At 36.5% G+C, this 8666-nt stretch overlaps 1 pseudogene; it reads left to right on the top strand.

Moving 5' to 3' along the window:
- The first annotated feature begins 3077 nt into the window (after positions 1-3077).
- Positions 3078-3850, top strand: LOC143552800 (deoxyhypusine synthase pseudogene; annotated as a pseudogene).
- Positions 3851-8666: the final 4816 nt, after the last annotated feature.

Here is an 8666-nt window from a genome sequence, read left to right as displayed (position 1 = left end):
ACGCTAAAGATCACTAACCATAGACGAGACCTACCTTAGAATAATAATTAATTGATTTTTGAATTCTTTTAACTTAACTGAACTAACTGGATTAACTAATAAAACTTACCAAAAATAGAAAACTTAACGGAAAACTAACTGAGTTGACTTCGGGTGGAGAAAAACGTCTACCTAGGTCTGAATCAAATTGTAGGCCTAACAAGCTAATGGATTGAATGATATCTAGACACCGGTCCCTAAAGATAACACGACTAAGGATCGCTCGGGCTCACTGGATTACCTCTCGGTCTCACACAACAAACCCTAACTACTCAAAATCGGCTAAAACGACCAAACTGGGAAATAATTGCTAACGTGTTCTAATGAAGGATCACCTCTCGGTCTCACCAACACTCAACCCTAATGGCAATGAATACTACACAACCAAGGATAGAGGAACAATTCAACTTAAACCAAAATAGATCAACTAGTCGCTCAAAACTCCTAAACCTGACAAGAAACGAACTCGCTCTCGCGCAATCCTTATTCTAGCATGCAAAGGCAATGAGACAACCCTAACTTCCTATCACCTCTCGGTCTCAAGGAAGGTGTTTAACCGCTATACTTAATCCAATTAATCCCGCAACAAAACCCTACGGTTGTTCCTACCGCAAACAAACCCTAAACACAAAGTCTAGAATCAAACAATGCACCAATCAATCAATACAAAACTAATCAATCAACACACGAGGTTTATGCAATGAATCACCAAAATTTCCAGCCCTTAAACACAACCTATTTCATGTCTCAAACTTTACAATAGCAATTAAAGTCTATTAATCAAACAATCCAACAAGCTCATCAAACACTAACAAGAATCATCATTCCTAGGTATAACTAACAAGATTAGCCTAGTATATTAATTGGACAGCCGTGAACATTTAATAAAACCATTAATAAACTCATACCAAACATCAATTCAAACATTCAATAATCAATACTAATCAATAACAAGTCAATCTCTCAAGTAATTGCAAAACTACTAATCAATTGAACAAGTAAATCAAAGTATATGAACAATGAAAAAGATGTAAGGATATGGATGTTTCCGGGCTGCCCCTTGGCTGTAAAAACTGATGGTGAATGATCCCGCAGCTTGATTCTTGTGTCTTCTTCCTTCCCTAGCCGTCACACGATCAAAACCTAAGCCGAAAAACCTTTTTTTCTTCTTCCCTCTTGCTGCCTGGTCCGATCACGGCCACTGTAGCTGTGCTAGGGTTTTTTTTTATTTTTTTTTATGTTATAATATAATATGGTCTTGGGCCTCCATGATGCATATGGGTCGGGCCTTGAGCTTTGTCTTGAACTTGTATGCGTAAAAAGGCTCGTAGAATGCTTGAAAAGTCCCGGTTTTCTTCTTTCTTTCACCCAAAACCTACAAGATTAATAAATGTATGTAAAACCTATCTAAAACGAGTTAAAAACATATAAAATATAATATAATACGTAGATAAAACGTGCGGAAAATACGAGTGTTTTACAACACATCAGAAATACGTGGACCAACAACTCAACCCACGCCAAGGGACAGAGCAGTGAGTCCATAATTCCATCCGCGACATTACATCATGGAAGAAACAATGGACTAGGGGACTTATAGATGTAGGGTAGTAAAACTACCCGTGGATCAAGAGACATGCCTCGCGGGTCTCTAACATAACTCGCGGATTACCATTGAGCATCCGCGAAAGGAACCCGCGAGCCACACAAAGGACCCCACACGCGCAAGGTCCTCACGTGATATGGAAGAGCAGTTGTAACAAACTACTTTTAGAAGATTTTCCCAACATTCCCTGATAGCGACATCAGCCAATGGAAAAGTGACACCTGGTAACTGTCCCCAAACGTGGCCAGGCTGTCACATCCTATAAGCGCTCGACACGTGTCCATTCAGGTAGATATGGAATATCTTAATAGTGACAACTCCGCCAATCACCTTCCCTTAACTTTCGGCTATAAATAATCGAGTCATCTCCTTGAGGTAGGCATTCACTTCCACACGCTCTAAGTGATTACTTGTACTCGTACTTATTTCCGATCAGTACAATACTTATTATCACGTCGGAGGGTGGTTACGGGAAGACCCCCCATCGTGTCCTTCCCGTGACGAGACTCACGGTGTTCGGTTTTGCAGGTAATTAGCAGGAATCTGACCTCATCAACAATCAGTAGACTCACACTTGGGGAAATGTAGATTCGGACTATCCAGTTCGATTCCGTGCTTCTTCATTTACGTTTATGACTAATGGTAATCGTACTTGAACAACCAAAACACAATTGACTGAAGAGATTATGGCTGGAGTTTGTTTACCTCTTCTTTTGAACTTTGAAACCCGAAGAACCAGACCCGTAAAACCCGAAACCCGAAAAACAAATCCGAAGAAGACCCCAATTAATAAAACTAGCATGAATAAATTTTTTTTTGTATTACAGTTTCAAAAGAGATTGATGACAACCCCATGGATACATGGAGGTTGAATTATGTGAGAATAAATTTGATGTTCATTTATAATTTTTTATTCTTGTGTTTATCATTTTAAACTGATAAATATCATTTATTGAATTTTTACAACATTCATCTCTTACCCTAAAAAGTGTATATTTAAATTGATTTAATAAAAAAAATATAGATCTTATATCATTAAAGATATAAATATTTTGGTTATATTAACATAAATATTTGCATATTTTTAATCCCTATAATTTAGATAATTAGTTATTTGATTAAAAAATTGATTGATATGTTTTGATTCCACTGCCATAAATATGTTTTTATTAAAAATAGAAGAAAAGTTTGAGCGGATTTTCATGTGACATGTGTCCACAATTATTTTACTTTTTATTAGAATAGGTAGATTTAAGATATTAATAATAATTAATTTAAGTTTTAAAATGATATAAGTAAGGAAGTAAATAAAATAAAATTTTGAGGAGATTTAGAGAGACTAGATTTGAAGGCCATCATCTATTAATTTGACGGCTCTGCCTCCTCGTTGTCATCATCAAGTCGACATCACCAAACCAAAGTTGGTAGTAAGATGGATCTTTGTGACAAGTTCGTTCTTTAATATCTTGGATTGGGTTATTCGTGATTTGTTGTTTGTGTGCTGATTTTTTTTGTAACTCAGTCGAATTCTGGATGCAGAGGTGGTTGAAAAGATGAGATCGGTGGTATTTAAGGATTCACAGAGTTTAGAAGGCCCTTGTATTGAAGCAGAAGGTTACGATTTTGACAAAGGCCTCAACTATCCAGAGATTATGAAATCCTTCGACCCCATCGGCTTCCAAGCTGCTAATATTAGTGAGGCCATTCAGATCGTTAATGAGATGGTAATGCAATATCATATTCATACCCTACTCTTTTATGTCTGGTCGTCTGAATAATAATAAATTAATTAAATTACATGATGATATCATGTTCATGTAGTTGCATTGGAGGCTTTCCCATGAGCAAGATTCCACTGAGGAGGAGAATCCGAAGTCTGTCAGATGCAAAATCTTTCTAGCATTCACTTCAAACTACATATGCTCGGGTCTTAGAGACGTTATCCGCTTTCTAGTTCAACATCACATGGTTGAAGGGATTGTGACAACAGCCGCTGGCATTGAGCAAGATATCATGAAATATATTGGAGGAGACACATACATAGGCGATACTTCTCTTCCTGGTGTTGTCTTGCGCTCCAAAGGATTAAATCGTATTGGTAATCTCCTGGTGCCTGATGACAACTTCACCAGGTTTAAAGATTGGGTCAACCCAATACTTGACCAGATGCTAGAGGAACAAAATACACAGGTATATATTTCTTAATATTAATTATTACGCAGTTTACGAGCTTTTTACGCATACGTTTTCAAGTAAAACTCAAAGCCTGGCCTATATGCATCATGGAAAAGCCCAAGATCCTATTATATTATAACATAAAAAAAGAAAAAAAAACCCTAGCTGGGCAGCTAGTTCCGATCGGCAGGGGCAGCAAGGGAGAAAGGAGAAAAAGCTTTGGAGCGACTAGGGTTCTTGTTCGTGGCGGCTAGGGAAGGAAGAAGGACACAAGCACAAGCCTCGGGGATGTTTTTCATCAATCTACATCAGCCGGGAGCAGCCATTTTCACTCCATATCCTTTCTTTTACACATGGTTCATACACTTTGATATTCTTGCTTAATTGTTGAATTGTTTTGCAATTACTTGAGAGATTGAATTGTTTATGATTAGAATTGATTATTGGACAATTGTTAAGATGATTGGTATGAGTTTTCTGATGCTTTTAATGATTTTTCATGGCTGTCCAAAGATTATTAGAGGCTAATCTTGTTAGTTCTACCTAGGAATGATGATAATTGTTCATGTTTGATGAGTTTTATGGATTGTTTGATTGATAGACGTATATTGTTATTGTAAAGTTTGATTTAGACATGAAATAGGTTGTGTTTAAGGGCTGGAAATTTTGGTGATTCATTTCTTAAACCCCGTGTGTCAGTTAATTAGTTTTGTGTTAATTGATCGGTGCATTGTTTGATTCTAGACTTTGTGTTTAGGGTTTGTTTGCGGTAGGTACCACCTTAGGGTTTTGTTGCATGATTATTTGGTTAAATTACAACGGTTAGGCACATTCTTAGAGACTGAGAGGTGATAAAAAGTAGGGTCGTCTCATTACCTTTGCATGCTAGAATAAGGATTGCGCGAGAGCGAGTTCGTTTCTTGTCCGGTTTAGGTGTTTTGAGCGACTAGTTGATCTGTTTTGGTTTAAGTTGAATTGTTCCTCTATCCTTGGTTGTATAGTATTTATTGCCATTAGGGTCGAGTGTTGGTGAGACCGAGAGGTGAGTCAACATTAGAACACGTTAGCAATTGTTTCTCGGTTTGGTCGTTTTAGTCAATTTTGAGTAGTTTAGGCTTGTTGAGTGAGACCGAGAGGTAATCCAGTGAGCCCGAGCGATCCTTAGTCGTGTCATCTTTAGGGACCGGTGTCTAGATATCATCCAATCCATTAGCTTTTCAGGCTTACAGTTTGATTCAGACCTAGGTAGACGTTTTTCTCCATCCAAAGTTAACACAGTTAGTTCCCAGTTAAGTTTTCTATTTTAGGTAACTTTTGTCAGTCAGTCTAGTTAGTTCAGTTAAGTTAAAAGAAATCAAAAATCAATTAAATATTATTCTTAGGTAGGTCTTGTCTAGGGTTAGTGATCATTAGCGTTCTAACGTGTCCACGTGTTTGATACTCGGACTTCCTAAGTCTATACTACTTGCGATTGGTACACTTGCCGGTTGAGTGTGGTTTTAGGATTTTCGTTTTATATTTAAAGCTTAGTTGTGAGGGTCATTCTTTTAGGCATATCCGACGCACATCAGTTAAACCCACTAACTATTCACCAAATTCATCCTGAAACTCGTCCTCCCAAGAGGAAATACATTCCTCTATCTGATTCTGCAAACCAACATCCTTAACCTCGATCATCGGCTCACTAAGTTGTATTCGACTTTTTAAACCTGATTCAAACGCATCCGTAATTTCCCAAAGTGGTGTACTTGGATTAATGCTACGAACGACACACATGAAATCCATTAATATCTCTTTTAGATGTGGCATGTAATCCATTATTGCACCAGATGAGTCCTTACAACCAACAACATTCCCCATCCTATCGTATATCGGGCAAAATTTGGGCTCATAGTAGCACTCCATGAAGATCACTACAAATATTAAACTTAAACAGAAAAGAATCACGAGCACCAGAGAATAGCAATAAACAATATATTAACGAAAAAAATAAACTAATTTAAAACAATTAAACTAAACTATATTAACCTAACTCCTACGACTCAAAAAGACTCTAAAAAAACAAAAAGCAAAATAAAATAAAATAAAACAAAAACTACTTAGACTCCTACGACTCAAAACAAAACAAAATATAAATAGCACGTATATAGCAAGTAAGTCTAATCAAAGTTAATAACGCAATCGCCAAGAGTTCCCCGGCAACGTCGCCAAAAACTTGATGTGCTAAAAGTAGTCTAATAAAAACACGCTAATTTAGACACCAAGTAATAAATTCTAGACTCTTAAACTTAACTAAACTACTAACCGGAAAGTGAACCGATCGACTCTAGTACAGCTAAGTAAGTCCGGATATCGAACCCACAGAAATCTTTGAATTACGTTTACTAGTTAATTAGACTCGACTACAGACACGACTTATTTATTTATTATTTGTTAAAAGGGGGTTTTACTAATAAACTAATTTTAAACTAATTAAGAAAATTAAAGACGATTAAACTTTTAACTCAGACTTAATTCAAATGATGATGATATAACTACCTAGGCTAGAATCCCCTAAATTTCAGTTGTTACTTAATCGGGAAAATATTTAGTTATGGACTGCGATAGTAAAATAGACACCTAAGAGAAAACCCGAACATGACCCTTGATCCTTCTCAAGAGACACCTATGGGTTTCTAATAAGTTTTAACGCACATCAGTATTAAAAATCAAGTTTTCTTACGGTCACCTAATTATTTATGACTTAGTTCCTTTATACAAAATCCTACCTTAAAGCGCGGAAATCAAAGGTAATTTAATATATTTAATTGATTCAATAGATAATAATTAAATAATCAAACCTAGACGGACTCCTTACGAAGAACTAAATCTAGCAAGATTAAATAATAAAGATCTATCAATAACCTAGCACTTTACAGATTTAGGTTAGTAGTACACTTAGGTTTATTTAATTAATAATTATTATTCTTATGATCTTATTGCAAATCAATCATAAAATAATCAAGAACACAAAGTAATTGACCTAATAGCAACCTATCATAATGACAAACAATAATCAAGGCAACTATAGAATAATAACTGTTAGTGCATTTTCTTCATGGCATTATATGTATAAAGACACACGTGAAGACCAACTGAAAGCGACAAAGATTAAAAGTTAAACGAACTCCAGCAATTGTCAAGGGGGAGTTTGTTAGTACATAAAATGTGACAAATGCTGGGAGTTGAACCGAGGAGTCGCATTGTCTTTGTATAAGATGCATGCACATAACGAATGAGGAAAGGCTTCATACATGTATGACGAATGAGAGGTGACTGGGAAAGAAATGGCTAACGAATGGGAAAGACAAGAGTTGATATATGTAATAAAGAATGAGCTGATCATGAACTAATGAATGTGATGATGATCTTAACGAATGAGTGTGGAAGCAGCTTAACAAATGTGTTAATTCATGTAACGAATGGGCAAGCGGCATAGCATTTAACGAAAAGTGCTTAGTATGTAACGAATGGGAGTAAGTGACTACGAATGTGGTCTTGTAGTATAAATAGTTATACAAGTTAGTTACACACATCCGATACTCTTACGAGACACATATTGTACCGAAACGCTGCCGAAATTTATAACGAGCTTCAACGAGTTAATATTTACATATCTTCTACGTGTTCGGTCGTTTTCGTTCATCGATTAGTACCGAAACGCACCGAAACATTCACCGTGCGTTTTCGGTTTCGTAGATCAATATCGAGTTCATCGATCCTCATCGGGAAAAATAATAACAATCAATCAAACAATCCTAAGTATCCATATGCATCAATTTAATATAATTAAACCTTTTACTAAATCATAAAACCATAACGATAAATAAATCCCAAATAAAACACAACGTCAAATTAGGTTCATCATAAGCCTAGGCATTCTATAATAATTAGCCTAGCATCTTAAAGTAAAACAAAACCATGAAAAACGAAATCATGGCGAAAATAAATAAGAACGGAAGATTAAAGGCGATAAAACCCGGAATCTTCGTCCTTGAATATTAAGCACTTTACCGGCTGATTCGTGGCCTTCAAACCCTCGGAAATATCCTCTCTTGAGCTCCCAAATTCGTCCTGGCCGACTGGGGTATTCAGGTTATGTTTAAGGTTAAGTTTGGAGGTGTTTAAATAGGTTTTCTAGGCCCAAAACAGGTAAAAATCAAAGTTTCTGGACTCTGATCGCCGCCGCGCCGCGCAACGATAAAGCCTTTTGTGGCCGTGCAGCGCTCCGGTAATGTTGGATGGGTCGGTCTGACCGGTCCGGTTCAATTCTGATGCGGTCCGGTTCAATTCTGATGCTCCGGTTCAATTCTGATGTGGTTCGGTTCAATTCTGATGCTCCGGTTCACCGATTTTGCTTGTTTTAGCCCTTTTTTCGCCTTTTTTAACCATGAACAAGTCCTGGAACCTACATTATTCAATTATGTTAGTAGTATACAAATCCTAACAAAAACTGAACGAAAACTAATAAAATATTATATAAATTGTATACGGGATTTATGTATATTGAGCATTATATCATTGAGAAACCCAAAATTCATATATTATGGATTCTGTAACTCATTTTCTAGGCTGAGATATGCCCGTTTTACTAAAAGAAACTTTCCTGGTAACCCATCTTGTTCAGTTTTCGCTTCGGCTTCAGATTTCTCATCCAATCCTTCTTAACCACACAAATATGTTTCTCCATGCTTTCATCTTCTTGAGGCTTGCTTAATCTACATCTGGATGGCTTTGAATTAGCTCGTTTAAGCTCCATAACATCCAATATCCTGAAAACACATAGCAATGCTTGAAGTACCAATGT

This window comes from Bidens hawaiensis, unplaced genomic scaffold, assembly GCF_021521415.1.
Source record: "Bidens hawaiensis isolate Kalapana, Puna unplaced genomic scaffold, B.hawaiensis_p1.1 tig00017038_1, whole genome shotgun sequence".
Classification (NCBI taxonomy): domain Eukaryota; kingdom Viridiplantae; phylum Streptophyta; class Magnoliopsida; order Asterales; family Asteraceae; genus Bidens; species Bidens hawaiensis.
This window is presented reverse-complemented; position numbering and strand designations above follow the sequence as displayed.